This window comes from Lutra lutra, chromosome 4 (genome assembly GCF_902655055.1).
Source record: "Lutra lutra chromosome 4, mLutLut1.2, whole genome shotgun sequence".
In the NCBI taxonomy this organism is placed as follows: Eukaryota; Metazoa; Chordata; class Mammalia; order Carnivora; family Mustelidae; genus Lutra; species Lutra lutra.
In genome coordinates, this window is record NC_062281.1 from 9,476,994 (window position 1) to 9,492,074 (window position 15,081).

Genomic DNA, 15,081 nt, shown 5'->3' on the forward strand with positions numbered 1-15,081 from the left:
CCAAAGATCAGGTGGCTTGACCTAAGATATTAGCCCAATAGGATGTTAGAATGAGATTCTCAATAAATCATTTTTGACTGAATATCTAATATGAAAGATTTTTACTGACCAAAGTGAATGAGATGATTCACATGGCAATGTTTTCAAAGAAAAGAGGCACAAATCTACTTTATGAATCTTAAAACAACTCACTCCCTTTATAAATATAAAAAGAAGTATGAGGTAGAGGGGCTTTGTGGGGGATGATGTCTTTGGGGATAAAGATGGAAGAACACATGTCTTTGGAGAGAGCTGTTACTTTCATGTGAACTCTATCTCCAATTTGGGGTTCCTCCTCTATAGTCCAAGCTTAGTTAGAGGGCCTTCAAAGGGTTGTATGGGGGAGTTTTGAAGAGTTTCCTGAAGTTCGGTGATACACAAGCTAGTGCCTGACTCCTGCCTGAGAAACCTGAAACTGACGGTGGGTTGAAGTCCCATCCTTGGGACCAGAGAAAAGCTGTACCAGAGGAATGGAGAGTGTGGCCCCCTCCCATAGCTGGCTGGGAGCAGGGAAAATTGAGACTTTTCTAAGGACCAGATGTGGCTTGTTGTGGGTACTGACTATTTGGGCTATCCAGAGGGCTGAGAAGTCCAGGGAGGAGACTGGAGGCATGCCACCGCATACAGATCTGAGGAAAGAAGCTCAGAGGACTGTCCAGGACCAGGGATGTAGTTGAGGGACAAACAGAGAGCCTCTGAAGAGTCCATGAAAGGTCCTCAAGAAGGAGAATAGTGAGTTTCGTCTGTCCTCTAGGCTGGCAGAAAGAAGACAGGCCAAGCCATGTGAGGACCATCCAACCTGTACCAGTCAAGGTCCTGGAAGTTCCTTACCTTGGACTTGAGGGAGAGAGGGAGTGGCTACCTGGACTCAGAGAGACAGCTGAAGACAATAGACAGCCAGCAGGAACTGGGACCTTCTTCCAGGGATATAGCCCACAGGGAAAAGCTGGGGGAATAAACATTGTGATTTTACTTTCCTACTCTGCTCCAATCTCTTGCTAGAGTTTCCTACTGGCCAAATCCAACCAGGAGCCAGGGGCAAGGGAGCCTGTCCATGTGACCCTGAGAGGTCACACTCTCAGGGTCCCCAGGATGGTGGAGGGCAACAGTGGATGGAGCTGGGTGGCAGTGAACAGAGCTGACACACTCCCCTGACCTCTCTTCCCTCACCTGCCCCTGCCTTCCTGGTTCCAGGATGAAGCAGGAGACCCAGAAGTCCGGTCGAGGAGCAGAGGAGTAGGGTGAGAGAAGAGCCACATGTCCCCTCTTCTTCAGCAGCCTGGGACAAGGACTGGGGCAGGGGAGGGAGAGGAGTGGAGAACATCAGTGTTGGGATGGTGACTTTACTGAGCAGAGACTGGGAACGCTGAAGGGTCATCTATTCCCCAAGAGCAGGAGGAAATGTCCTAGGACCTGCCTACATCTTCATCCAGGGCAGGGCAGGGCCACTTCCCTGAAGAAGGCGGAAAGGCAGAGTGGGAGGCACAAATGTGTTGTTTTGATCACTTGGTGCAAGATTATTATTTGCAAAAATATCCTGATTATGGAATCCGTTGCTCTAGCTGCTCTCTGCAGATCTTCCCTGCACCATCCTCCTCACCTCTGCCCATTTCTTACTTCCAGAAAGCTCATTGCTTCTGCACCCACATCCGCTCCTCCAGGGGCAGAAGAGGCCCCAGGAAGGAGAAAAATCTCACTGACATGATGCCCGCTTCTGGTCCTGATGCCCGCATGCCCTTAGGTCCACAAACTTTTCCTTCTGCTTTTCTGTAGGTGGTGTTGAACAGCAAGAACTGTCCCTTCTCCGCCGTCACGTACTCCTGTGCCTGGCACAGCTGTTCCCACCTCTGCATCCCACTCCTGGCATGGGCACCTTTCATATGAGTGGCCGGTGAATGGCAGGAGACTGCTGACCACGGTGGTCACAGGGACGGGGTGGGGAGTGTGGCTCAAGCCCCAGGGCCTGGGTTGCAGTGCCCTCCTTCCCTCACTCCTCCACCCTGCACAGAAAGTCTGCCTTTCACCTGATAATGGGGTCTGCACCATGCAACACGAGTCTGTCACCGTTTGCCGTCTGTCACAGCTTGCCTGACACATTTGGACGGAAAGTGCCTGCCCGTATCCAGTTGATGCCTGTCAGGCCAATGTGTCTGACAATCCTAGAACAGACCTTAGCCAAAAGTAGCTGTTCATTTTCAAGTTCACTCCCTAACTTTTGCTCTTCTCATTTGGTCTGGTGTTTTCTGTGTGTGAGAGATAAGCTTCCGTCGGCCCTGAGGATGGGTCTCTTCACTCAGCAAACATTTACTGAGCACCTGCTAGGTGCCAGGAGCCATGTCAGGTGCTAGGGAAAGTTCTCTTCTGAGAACCAACTCTCCCAGTTCTCGTCTTCTTTCCATGACTTCTCCCTTCACCCTTCACATGAGGCTTCCTCCCAGGGTGACCCCTTCGGCCGCATCCTCTTCTCCTGTGGGTATACACTCCCCCTGTCCTGGGACACTTGGACCCATTCCCATGCCTTCTGCTGGCAGCTCCAGGCTGATGCCCCCTGAAATCCCCGTTTGAGGCCTCCAGTGCTTTCCTAAAGTTCACCTGACTCCACCTGGTCCAACGTTCAGGTCATCCATCAACTTCTCTCCTCTTTTCCTGCCCCTTCACCTTATTCTGACTCCTGTCCTCTGGCTCTTGTTTTATGCCTTCACTTTCCATTCACACAGATTGGAAAACACCATCACTGATTCCTGTGTTCAGCATTCAGTTGGTAACTAAATCCTGTCCATTCTACTTCACAAAGAGCTTCTCCTATGTCCTCCAAACCCATTTCCACTGTTTGCATTCAATCTCCCATAGCCCACTTGTTAACATGATCCCCATCTCATGCCTCCTCAACTTAAATACCCCTTGGACTGTTGGCCAGAGGATAAGATCTGGACCCCATCCTGCTGTGGGGCCACATCTCCCGCCACTTGCCCCTGGGCACCAATCCACCCATGACACCAGAGTTGTCTCCATTAATGAGAGCCATGTGGGGGTTACACATGTCCAGATGCTCTGTTGTGGTGTCACTGAGCTGAGGCTGGTGATGGCTGGATCTGAGGACCCAGGTGAGTCCTCTCAGGGTTGGGGTGGGAGCAGCTTGATGTTGCCAAGGCCCCAGGACAGAGTGGAAACCCTACTGGTTGGGGGAAAGGCAGGACCAGCACACAGTACCTATTCCTTCATAAGAGTATCAGTTGTTGAGATCATTATAAACAAATGGGACCCTTTTCAGAGAGAAATTAAGACCAACTTGATAGGCCGTCATCTTGCATCAGCTGCTCTGGGAAAGTGCACTTGTCCTTGGTCTATTGAAGGGAGAAATCACTGATCAGAGAGATCCAGGAGCTCCCCTGACAGAACTCAGGGTAATGAAGAACTGGGTTGTGGAGTCTGCTTATCTCTACCACCAAAGGGGAAAAAAAGATTAGAATGCCCATTCTGGTTATTACTGCTACATAATGATCATTCCATACTTAGTGCCACAGAACAACCACTTCATTACACTCCCACTTTCTGTAGGTCAGAAATACAAACAGTGGAGACAGCTTGTCTTTTCTCTCTTATGCCTAGGATAACTTGAAATCTGGAGGCTGGAGTCACCCCATTGTCATCACACATGCCACTGGCTGCTTCTCCTTTCCTTGAAGTGTTCTATAAGTAAAAATACTTACAAACTAATGTTTATGGCCAAATGAAGATCCTTGGATGCAGTCCAGAAGGGTTATTTGGAGTTATGAATGAGATCCCATTTAATGTTCCTTAGGTCATGCAGATAACAATAGAAAAGAGGTTTTTTTGTTTTTTTTTTAATTTCCTATGGCCAAGGGCACCTGGGTGTTTCAGATGGTTCAGCATCCTGACTCTTGATTTCAGCTAAGGTCATGATCTCAGAATCCCGTGAGACTGAGCTTGGCATGAGGATCCACACTCAGAGGGATATTTTCTTGAGATTCTCTCCCTCCACACACTGTCTCTCTCTCTCTCTCAAAATAAATAAATCTTTAAAAAGAAAATATCCTCCGGTGCCTGGGTGGCTCAGTCGGTTAAGTGTCTGGCTTTGGCTCAGGTCATGATCTCCAGGTCCTGCAATCAAGCCCAGAGTTTGGCTCTGCGCTCAGCAGGGAGCCTGCTTCTCCCTCTCCCTCTGTACCTCCCCCCATTCGTGCACTCTCTCTCTCACTCTCTACCTCAAATAAATAAATAAAACCTTAATTTTTTTTTTTTTTATTAAGGGCACATGGGTGGCTCAGTTGGCTAAGCATCTGCCTTCAGCTCAGGTCATGAACCCAGGGTCCTGGGATGGACTCCCACATAGGGCTCCCTGCTGAGCAGGGAGCTTGCTTCTCCCCCTCTTCTCCCGACCACTCGTTCTATCAATCTCTCTCTCTTGCTCAAATAAATAAAATCTTTAAGAAATTTTTTATTAAAAAAATTCTCTCTCCCGCTCTGCCCCTCCCCCCACTCCCATGTCCTCTCTCTAAAAATAAATAAATAAAAATAAATAAATAAATAAATAAATAAATAAATTGGAACACTTTTCCTTTGGACATATTTCTTTGAGAGCAGCAGTGAACTGTGATAACTGCACTTGAGCTGCTCAAGAGTGACTGTTTTTCTGGCCTTCCCTTTGCATTCTTTCTGATGCAGCCCAGGCTTCCCCGGGGCTCCGGACGGGGGCAGATCTCAGTATGAACTGTCAAGCAACATAGGCCAAAATCTTAAAGATGAAGTTAAAGCAATGCTTAGAAGAAAATGTATCACCTTTGTTAAAATTTTTTTTTATAAACATAAATTTATAACTCTCCTGCAGATATAAATAAATGAATGTCAAAGATTGTACTTAACTCACTAATGAGCGAGCCAGTAGGATGTCCCAACCGGTCCTGAGGAGAACTTGCGAGTCAGTAGCAGCAAAGTGGGAAGGTCCTGCTGCCCCGAGTTCACAGACAGACACAAGACTGGTCTTTCCGCCCGGCAGCGGTCAGTCGCAGTCCACCAGACACCACCTGCAGGACTCCTAGCTGTTTACGACTTGCACAGTTGTGGATCAGACGATGGACAGTGGAGATGGCTCAGGAAGTTGTGCTGGCAGACCACCCAGCAATCCGTATTTACCAAGCTCAGAACTTTTCTCAGTTTTTCTTGGCACTTCAAGTACACTTATCGAAAAATGTCAAAGACCAAAACAACTTATAATTTAACTCCGGAAGCTAGAAAACACACAACAGATGAACTCAATAATTAAGAGAAGTTGATTGTGAGGATATAGGAGAAATCCATGAATCCATGAAAAACAACAAACAGTAGAGAAGTATGTATATCTGAAAAGACTTGAAGGATAAACTCTGGTAAGACTGGGGAAAATAAATAGAATGATGATGCCAATTAACAAAATGTAGAATGAAAGGGGAAAAGGGGGAAAATAATGACCTATAAAGATAGAAATTTAAATTTTTCAATAAAATACTAAGGAAACAATACACCTATATGCTTGGAATTTTGGAAAAAATAAACATTTTAATAATAAAATCCATTTAAAAATAGAAAACTCGAGTTTATCAGTAACCACTAAAACCACTAAAAATTTGAGAGGCTTTTCTTAATTTCCCTACACAATCTCCTTTCCCCACCACCAAATTTCTGAGCTCCTGGAAGTTTTATAAGAATTCTATAAAATTTTCAAAGGACAAAAAAATCTCTATCATCTCAGTTGGTCCCCCTGCAAAAAAAAAAAAAGTGTTTATTAATATGCAACCTAGAACAATCTTCATACAAAACCAGATAAAGATAGTTCACAAAACATATGGAGTCATTTCATTTATGAAAATGGATATAAAACTTAAATGCAATATCAACTAATTTAAGACCATTGTATTAAAAATTACACACTGCTAGCAAGCAACCTTTAATTCAGGAATGCAGATGTGGTTTAACATTATGAAATCTATCTATTTAATTCACATTAATAGATGTAAGAGAGAAGGATTATATCATCGCAATAAATGTAGCAAAATTTTGCTGAAGTTTAATATTTACAATTTTTGAAGAGGAAAAACCCTTAGAACTATAGGTATTAAGAAAAAGAATTCTTTAACCTGATAAGATTTCCCCACCAAAAACCTATAGCAATCATGATACTTAGTGAAAATCATTTATTTGTATGCACTTCCTTAAGTTCAGGAGGAGAAATAGATGTTTCCTACCCTGTTCTGATTCAGCATGCTCCTGCACGTTCTGATTAAAAAAGAAAAAAAAAAGACAAGAAAAGGAATAAGGGGTATTGGAATATCCTTACTTTTAGACAATGTGATTATTTTCATAGAAGCTTAACAGAGAAAGACAAATTGTTAGAACAAAAAAGTTCAGTAAAGTTTCCCAATTTTAAGATCAATATACAAATTTTAACAGTGTCCTTCCACATCAATAATAGTGAATTGAAAGTAGAATAGAATACAAGCTATTATTCACAAACAAAAGTTTGCCATCTGGAAGCAAAACCTATAAGGTGCCTAGGAATTATCCTGAACATGCAAAAATATAGAATAGAGAAAAAATAGCTTCTGTTCAAAGGACATAAAAGAAATTCTTACCAAAGGGTTGTCTACACCATTGTGCATGGATAGCATGATGACACATACAAGTGTATCAGATCTCCAGTAGTTAATTTGATTCACTTCCAATGAAAATAATATAAGAACTTGGGGGTCAGCCAATGGCCAAGACAAATTGGAAAATAAAAACCAAAATGAATTTCAGACTTACCTTACTATATAAAAAGATATTCCCTTAATCCATAACCATAAATGCATATTAAACAATACAATAAAAGTATTGTGATTCTAACAAAGGAATAGCAACAAGGGAAAGAAATGAAAAATAGACCCTGGGGAACATGGGACGTGACAGAAGTGGCATCACAAAAAAATGGGTGAAAGATGGATTTTCTGTTGGGAAGGAAAAAATGGGCGTCTCTACTTCCCAGCATAAAAATAAATCCCAAATGGATTAAAGATGCACATGTGAAAGATATATCTATAAAACAGATAGAAAAAAATATAGGTAAGTATATTTAGGATCTCAAGATGGGGAAAGATGTTTTCAACAGGACGTCTCCTATCCAAAGGTATTTGAAATTCTAAAACCACAAGAGAGACATGGAGAACTTATGCTGATGGGGGAAAAAGAAAGACTAGGAAAGTGACAGAAGGCAAAATCTAAACACTAACAAGCACACTTGACCAGCAATCAGAAGAGACCAATTAAACAAGGAGATAGGAAAATGTGTTATTAACTGCCCGAAAGAGGTGGAGAAATGGGAACACCCTCTCTCCTCTGGAAACCTGTCTGCAGCTCTTGGTGCAGAGAGGCTGATGGTCAAATCACCTAACAGTTGGTACCCTGTGAGCAACAGCCCATCAAAATAGGTGCCTGATCAATTATATCGGAAGTCATCCTTCCAACATGCATCCCAGCAAGACTCACACCTGGGCCCACAAAGAAATGTTTGTTGTAGGATAGAGTTGGAGGAGCCCAACATTCAGGGAAATGGTTGAATAAAATGATGCCTATGCTTCGAATGTCATTCTTCCCATGAACTAGATGGATGTGTGGAGGCATAGATCTTGAAAATCAGAATCAAGTAAAAAAAAGTAAGAAATAGCCTGAAAGTCAAAGCACATAGGATCTTTGTAAATTTTTTTAATGACACACTCAATGAAACACAATTTTTAGAAGGACACACATATACCAAAATAAATTCTAGGAAGAAAGCTTGAAAGGCATAAACTAAGTAAACTAAATTAGATGCTGTGGGGGAGTGGAATGAGTCTAGGGACGTGGGATGACAGAGAAAATTATTGTGATACATACATACATACACATGCACATGTACATGTGTACACATGTACACGCATATGTGAAACATACCATATAGAGGCTTTGTACGAACAGCAGGATAATGACGTGTAATGAGCTGAAGAACATGATTAACTCTCTTCAGAAATCTTAGATCCTAAGTCAGGGGAGAAGGGAAGGTGGATCAATAAATCAATATTAATTTCTCATTTTTATGCTGCTTTTAGAGAATTTGAGAAATAATAAATATAAATAATAATATAATATAATAATAAATATATAACATATAATATATAAAATATAACATATAATAATATAAATAATAATAAATTCAGCCAACTAGAAACAGAAGAGTCTAGACTGGTAATCACCTAAATATTTCTCCAATAAATATGAGGAGTCCTTAGTATGAGTAAGCAGTGTTCCAATCCTTTGGGGCCACCCGTGACCAACATGATCTCTTTCCTTTAAGACCTTACTTTCTAGCGGACAGGAAGTCTTGGAATATCGAAAATAAACTGTCCCCAATCAAAGCTGCTTTCCAGGCCTGGCCTTATGAATGCGGAGGGCATTAAGAGGCAGGAACTATTATGCCCGTCTCTCCTTAAAGAAAAAGCCTGTTGCAAATTCATTCAAGACCTGTGTTTTTCATTTACATCCTCCAGTGCCTGATTCATACTATGAACACTTGACCTGGCTGTTAAAGGAAGGACACTGAGGGAGAAAAGGACGGCTGAGAAGCAGGCAATCTATGTTATTTCAGAATGTCGGAGACGATGCCTAACATCCCAGATAGCACGTGGGATATGCCACCTGCCACGATGTTTCCTGCCTGGGGAACTCAGTTAAATACAAAGACATATAAAGTCCAAATTAAAATTCAATCCAAATGTGAACTAAATCACTCCTTTATTTAATTAAATACTTAATATGATTGTCTCTACCAAAGAAAAGAATAAGAAGGTCATGTGGAACCAAGTAGCAAACACACCAACACGTGTAAAATGCACTTGTGTATTTCATTTTATATAAATATAAATATAAAAATAAATATATATATCTTCTATGCAAAATTTTATATGTATAAACATTTTTGCACACTGTTTTTGTTGTTATGTTGCCATTTTCTCCCCCGACAGTGCTGGTCAGACAGGGACCCAGCCATGTTTGGCCACTTGAGGGCACCACCTTGATGAGTTAGTGACTGTCCAGGATACCGCAGAGAGGAAGGCAAATCAGCAAACTGGAACCCACAGGCCAAAAGTGCCCACCACCTTTTTTGTACAAACTGTGAACTAAGAATGGGTTTTATGTTTTCAAATGCTTTAAAAAAATCAAAAGAAAAAAATAACATTTCATGCTATGAAAAAATTATAGAAAATCCAGATTTCACAGTCCACAAAGACCATCGCTGCTTTTGCTCCTGCTTCATGGTTTCTCATGACCTGTAAAGCCTACCATTTTTACTCTCTGATCCTTTGCAGAGAAAATGTTTCCACTCTTGGACTGGAGAATCATTTCCCACTGAAAGTTGTTCCAGGGAAAACTTTGTCCATTCTTGCTTCTCTTTCATTGCATCTGAACTGAGGCAGTAAAAAGAGAGGGGCTACCCATCCTAACTCCCACATATCCTAACACAGTACATTCTCTTAAGATTCCTTATCCCCATCTTGGTTAGGACTCACTGCTTTAGGTTATTGTGTTTGTAAGCCTTAGTGTGCATTGAACTCTGAGTTATTCCACTTTATTTTCTCCTCATTTCCCTGGGAGCTGGACCATATCTTAACCATGAGTGGTTACCCAGAGCCTGCACAGAGCTTGGCTCATAATAAACAATTTGAGGGAATCCCCCACACCCACAGTGACCTCAGAGTTTCTATCTTTCATATCATTGCCCTACTCAAAAACCTCCAGAGGCTGGATATTCTGGACTCGAAAGCCTGGTTCTCTTGTGGACCAGCCAACCCTGAACTGGGCCCCGATGCCCAGGAGAGCATCACTTAGACCCAGCAAGCTTCTTGACTGCAGTTTCAGCTAATTCCTGGTACAGGAAGGTATTAAGGAGTGTTTTATGTCCCCAAAACTCTGAATTCATAGAATCCACATCCAGAATGCTTTTCTAGTCTGAAGGGTTCTGATAGTTGACTACCATTTATAGACTGTTTATAAAGAACGTCCTATGGGGGGAGCCTGGGTGGTTCAGTAGGTTAAGCCTCTGCCTTCGGCTCAGGTCATGATCTCAGGGTCCTGGGATCGAGCCCTGCATTGGGCTCTCCGCTCAGCAGGGAGCCTGCTTTCCGCCCCCTCTCGGCCTATTGCTCTGCCTACATGTGATCCCTCTCTGTGTCAAATAAATTAAAAAAAAAAAAAAAGAACCTCCTATGGGACCAACACAACACTAAATGCATCATATACAGCAGTCTCCAATCAGAATAACCTGCTGTACTGGAAGTCTTAGCCCCAGTTATAGATGAGGAATGTGGAGTTCACTGAGGTTGAAAGACTTCATGCTGTTTCAGTAAGAATAGAGTCTGGATGGAAATTCAGATCTGTCTTATCTCAAATTCACGCACTTCCCACTGTACATGATTCTTTTACACTCTACCATACTGATTTATAAGGAAAATATGCAAGATTCCATATTTGTATATCAATAAAATCATAACCTTATTTCCACTGACATATAAAGAATCCCAAACTCTCTCCTTGTATAAAAACATTTGCAGTGACTTTTTAATTTTTTTATTGCAATGTTTCTTTAAGTCAACCCCTTATTCTTTTTTTTTTCTATTAATTAGCCAGGTTGCTAAGCTGGCACAGTGAAGTGGTGTTAAAGTGTCCCCAAATTAATAGTGCCTCATCAGCACTGAGGCAGGGCGTGAAATTACCTTCTGAAGTGTTACCTGAATGCAGTTAGCACCCCCTCTGCTGCTGACTTCAAACGAGAATGGGAACTCAGCAGAAATATCAGCAGGTCTGCATTAGCCATCAGCAGAATCCTAGGGTCAGAGAAGGGAAGTCCTCCTTGCCTACCAATGTCCTTCCGATCACTGTGCTCCCACGAGTTGCACTATCTCCAACACACAGGGTGTGAGGTTTCCAGAGCTAGTTGTTCCCAATTGGAATCATTCTGTCCCTGGCTCACCCCTTAAATAGAGCATGTTGTGTCTCCAAGCAACTAGATCAATTGTGAGTTGTGTTAATGGACAGGTCAGGGCAACTCCCTGGCACCATGGAAACATTGCCCCTGCTTTTGGTGCTGGGTCTAACTTGCCAGGAACCCTGTGCTGGATAGGAGAGATGCTAAGGGTATGGGGAACAAAGAGGAGCGCAGCGGGGCCTACAAGCGGAACTCTCTCTAAGTAAGTCTTCAGGCAGCTCAGCCTGGATTGTGAATTTCCTCCCTGGTATAAACTCCAGTGATTCCCGAAGTGGCCAATATCAGTCTTTAAAAGTTTTACAAGGCTTAAAAATCCTATTTGAGAAAATTTACTTGTTCAGATATTTATAAAATAAAGCAAACTCAGGTCAGGTGTAAAGCAAACTCAGGTCAGGTTCATCTGTCCAACACCTGAAACAGCCATCTCTAGGCTACAGAAGGACCACATAATTGACAAGAAGGTTGTAGCTGAGGGAAGCGCTATTGTACAGTAAAAACCTTGGCAGACATGGGTTCCCACAAAGATGAGACAGATCCTTGGTGAGCCACTTACTGGATAGAAATGATAGATGGATAGATGATCTTAGAAATTCTACCTACCCTTTTGAGCCTCTGTTTCCTTATCTGTAAAATACGGTTTATAATAATGGTGATCTAACAGAGTTAGTTTGAGAATTAAAGGCTCATAAAGTGACTAGCACATAGTAAGCATCTTAATAACTACTAGTTATCAACATAACGATGAAGTTGATGATGTTGATGATGATGATAGTGATGATGGTGATGAATGTGGTGGTGGTGATGTTGATGATGATGGTGGCGGGATGGTGATGCTATTAATGATGGTGATTGTGATGATGATGGTGATGGTGGTGGTGGTGATGATGATGGTGATGATGACGGTAATGGTGATGGTGATGATGATGGTGGTGGTGAGGTTAGTGATGATAATGATGGTGATGGTGGTGATGATGTTGATGATGATGGGGTAGTGATGATGTTGATAATGGTGATGGTGATTATGATGGTGGTGGTGATGGTGATATGGTGATATGACGGATTATGATGATGGGGATAGTGATGATGCATCAGGAGCTCAGCCATCACAGCACAAATATGAACACTATCAGCATCTGCTTGTATCTAAAGGGAAAAATCAAGCTTCTTAGATATTTAGTGTTCCCTTAATATATCTTCCCCACTATTCTGTCCCTCTGTAAGATTTTGTTAAGAGCTCCAGAGAAGAGAGAGGCAGAAGTAGTTCTTGCTAGAAAGGGGCTAAAGAGATGTTACTGTTTTTTCACTAGAGCTGATGGAGGCCTGGAAGTTAAGTCAGCAAGTAAAAGTCCTTTTAGTCAGTCCTTACTTTTAAAAGTTTATTTTGTAAAATACAATTTTAAATGTGTTCTTTCATCAACAATGACTTAATTCATAATAAACCAGAAAACTGAGTTCACCTGCACATCCTCATGACATATTTAGTTAATTGAGGCTAATCTAATATTTTAAAGATGAGAATAATAATAACTAACATTTATTAAGTATCCCCGCATGCCCTATACTTTATTCTAGCAAATATTGATTGAATACTTGCTGTGTTCCAGCCTGAGGATATAGCAATAAACAAAATGGGCAAAAATCTCCATCCTTAGGGAGTTTATATTCCACTAAAGGGAGACAGAAAATAAATAAATAAGCAAATAAGCTAACCATTTGGTGTAAGAGACATGGAGTGAAATAAATGAGAGTGGAGCCTACAGGACACCATGGGGGTTGCCATTTTAAATGATGTGGTCATGAAGGTGGCATTTGGGCAAAGAATAAACTGAATTGCTAGGCTCAGAGTGGACTCAAGAGGCTTTTAAGTAGATTTATCAGTAACTGCAAAGGTCCTGTGGTAGGAATGAACTTGGAGGAGTGATGGTGGGGCGGGGTCCATGGCTGGAACCCTCCAGGGGGAGATACAGTCAGGGAGTTAATGGGGCTAGATTATACGGCACCTCACAGGGCTCTGCCAAGTCCTCACTTTCATTCTGAGTGAGACAGAAGTGGCCGGGGAGGATGCTGAAAGTGGGAGCAATGTGTAAGACTTTTCGAAAGGTCCACCCTCGTTGCTTTGTTGGGGTAATAGGAAAAGCCAGGGACCTGTTAGAAGTGGTGGTGACAATCCAGAGAGACAATGCTGGCTTATATTAACGGGTGGTGGGGAAGGTTGAGAAAAGTAACTGCATTTTGTGTGTATTTTCAGGAAAGACACATCAGGATTTGCAGATGGAGTGTGTGTGTGTGTGTTTAAGAGAGAGAGAGACAGGAGAAAGAGTGAGTCTAAGGTGGCTTTGGAGTGTCTGAGAACAGGAAAGATAAGTCCACTTACACAGAGGTGTGGAAGAGCAGGGGGAGATCATTTGGGCAGGGGTGAGGTGGACCTGGTCTTGGGCATGATGAGCTGCAAAGAGCTACTGGAGACCCAAGGAGGGCTGTGTAGGCAGATGGTGTCTAGAATTCAGGGAAGAGGACTGGGTGGGAGATATTATTTTTTTATGCTTCACTAACACTTAGAGGTATTATTCACCTCAATGTACAATGAAGGAAACACAATTACAGGGGTAAATGATGACATTCATCTAGCTAATGAGTCAGGATTTGAACCCAGTTCGGAAACCACCATTTAGTGCTAAGTGCCTTCCTGTTCTGTTGGAGGTTTTATATGTAAAGAGAAAATCCTCATGTGTGTCTCATTTTTAAAAAAATCTTTGTAGCTCAGATCCAGAGCCAACTGGCCTCCCACTCACTTGAAAAAACTGTAAAATCCCATTTTCAGAGAGCCTTTCGTTGGCTTTAAACACAGTCATGCTTCACAGCCCACCCAACAGAGAATTGTTTTTGGCAGAGACACTAAGAGATGATGTCACTCTCTGAGGACAGGGAAAACCCGTGTGCCTTTGATTCCTTTTCAAACCTGTCCCAGGGGCTTCTCCTGCCTGGTGCTGGAGTGGTGTCAGCTGCTGCAACATTTTGGGAAGGGACATTTTCCAGAGGTAGCAAGAATATTAAATATGTTTATACCCTGTGACCTCAAAGTTCTAACTCTGATCATCTAATATCAGGAAATAATCAGAATCACACAAAAATGTCTTAAGTTTGAAGATGTTCATCATAGCCCTACTTACAATGTTAGATTTTTTTTAAGGCATCTAATATCTAATGGATAAAGGGTTAAGTAAATTATGGATGTCAAAAACTATTTTTGGAAAGAATTTGAAAAGTCATGGAAAATGATTCTATTAAAATGTTAGTCTTAAGAGGCAGGATGTGACATTGTATTTTGGTATATTCTTAATCTATATTGCAGTGATTTTAAAAATCAATTAGTAACTAATGGAATACAGTGAAAATGATATATATGTAAAAGGATGCTGTTAGGGCATGGATGGGACCTCATTTTTCTTTTCTAGAATGAAAATTAAGGGCACCAGTGAAAACAGAAGACCTTCCGTTCTCAGCGGACACTGCCTGGTGACTTAGAGAGGTACCGCTTCAGCAAGATAGCTCCTACTGCGACTTCCTCTGATCCCCGCCTAAACTGAATTGTGAGGCGACAGGAGAAGATACAGGAATGTTATGGAGAGGTTACTTCTGCCTGTCCTGCTCCACACCTATCTGTCAGCTAGGGAATAGAAGACGTGGAGGGTTCCCATTCTCCAAGCCAAAGGAAAGAGAGCCAAGAGAATCACTCATAAAAACTGGTGCAAGCCAGCAAGGAGACACTGATTCCTCAGCTGTTTGCTTGCAGCACACTGGGCCTATACCTAGATCAGCAAAGAAAGGGACAAGAGCCCTAGAGGGTGGGGGAGACATGTCAAGTAGAGGAGAGACCCTTTTGAATCCAAGTTTCCCAAGACATACATAAAACAGGTCCAGAAGGGCATGTTGGTTTGGGAACTGATCTCAATGGTCAATAGGCAGAGTGTGAGGATCTGTGGCCATTT

At 42.3% G+C, this 15,081-nt stretch overlaps 1 long non-coding RNA gene across 1 annotated transcript; it reads left to right on the forward strand.

Annotated features, from left to right (window-relative positions):
* The first annotated feature begins 11,202 nt into the window (after nucleotides 1-11,202).
* On the forward strand, nucleotides 11,203-14,817 carry LOC125098315 (uncharacterized). The gene is made up of 2 exons (XR_007126798.1): nucleotides 11,203-11,294; nucleotides 14,548-14,817. It is a non-coding gene; the product is annotated as an uncharacterized LOC125098315 (long non-coding RNA).
* The last annotated feature ends 264 nt before the right edge of the window (nucleotides 14,818-15,081 follow it).